This window comes from Cavia porcellus, unplaced genomic scaffold, assembly GCF_034190915.1.
Source record: "Cavia porcellus strain 051 isolate PalLab524CR breed Dunkin Hartley unplaced genomic scaffold, mCavPor4.1 scaffold_8, whole genome shotgun sequence".
NCBI classification, from domain to species: Eukaryota; Metazoa; Chordata; class Mammalia; order Rodentia; family Caviidae; genus Cavia; species Cavia porcellus.
In genome coordinates this window covers 29,115,019-29,116,388 of record NW_026947491.1, presented here as the reverse complement: position 1 = coordinate 29,116,388, position 1,370 = coordinate 29,115,019, and positions in this window count along the sequence as shown.

Here is a 1,370-nt window from a genome sequence, read left to right as displayed (position 1 = left end):
CAGACTTCATAGCTTGCTTTCTCAACCATTTCTATCACAGTGGTATAAATTTAAGTTTCTAAATCATTTCCATTGACAGATAATAAAGTGTTGAAAGAGATGAATGTCATTTTACATATTGCCAAATTTGTTTTACTGCAAAAAAGGTTGCAAGCCCCAGAAATATCTGAGCAGATGATCCATGAGTCGAGGTGTGTTCTTTGTCTTGTTGATGGCCTATACTTGCCTCAGATTCTCAAACACCTTTTCCTAGAGAAAACAACTAGTTTTAAGCAGTCAGCAGAGCACTGGCTCAGAGAGATTCCTCACTGCTGGCAAATCAAATGTTATATGTATTCCCTTAGTTATTATACACAGATATGGGGAGAAAGCAAGTCAGTAAATCTACGCCTCAGCCTGAAATTCAGGATAAAAGTCAGTGGTCAAACCTGTTTGCTTACGTCCTCATATTCAGAAAGCGTGAGGCACCTGAGTGAAATCTAAGTTGCTTCTTTAAATCAAATTGCTACTTTTTAAGATTTTCTTAAAAGTCTGAGCTTTTCCAAATTTCCTCTTGGAAGGGATTTATGTTTATGTTCATACTGGCTTAAAATTTATATTCTCGCTAACAATGCAGTACACTTCCCAGGAGGTCTAGTGAACACTAGCACTATTATTTGATTCTTTGTGTTGTTGAGCTAGTATTTTTATTTCTATTTCTTTTCCTCTCCTAATGAGAACTAAGCATCTTTTACATATCAACTGGCAATTTGGATTTCACTGTTTAAATTTTTCCCATTGTTATATTAGAGTGTCCTGGCTCACTTCTTAAAAACACCTCTAGAGAAGTATTTGTTCCCTTATTTATTTATTTATTATTTTGATGGAGATACTCTCATATGATCTTATCTTAAACTCCTCTCTGTTCTGAAAATCAGAAGGCATAGTGTGCCTATAAATATAAAGTACAAACAAAAATTTTTTCTCTTGAAAGGCATGAGTTGTTATCCTGATAATTTCCAATATCATTCTGGGCTGTAACCACAGTGTGCCTCAAAGAATTAGAAATAATCCGTTTGTGGATAATGTATTTTCATGTTATTGTTTACAATTCCATTTTGTACTACATATGAACAGTTGTGATTCTATTCACTTGTAAAATGACACGAAACAATAAAAAGTGATACCCATTAATGTTCACAGAGACAAAACCAAAATCTGAAGAGGAATCACAAATAGGACCTTTTACAGCTTCAACTTTCAGGCTGAAGTTAAAAATACTTTTAAAAATCTACTTTTCTCCAAATTTAAAAAAAAAAAAAGTTGTCTATTGATAGAATTGTGGGGACCGGCGGCAGCTGAAAAGGTAAGAAGTATGAAATATAAATTGT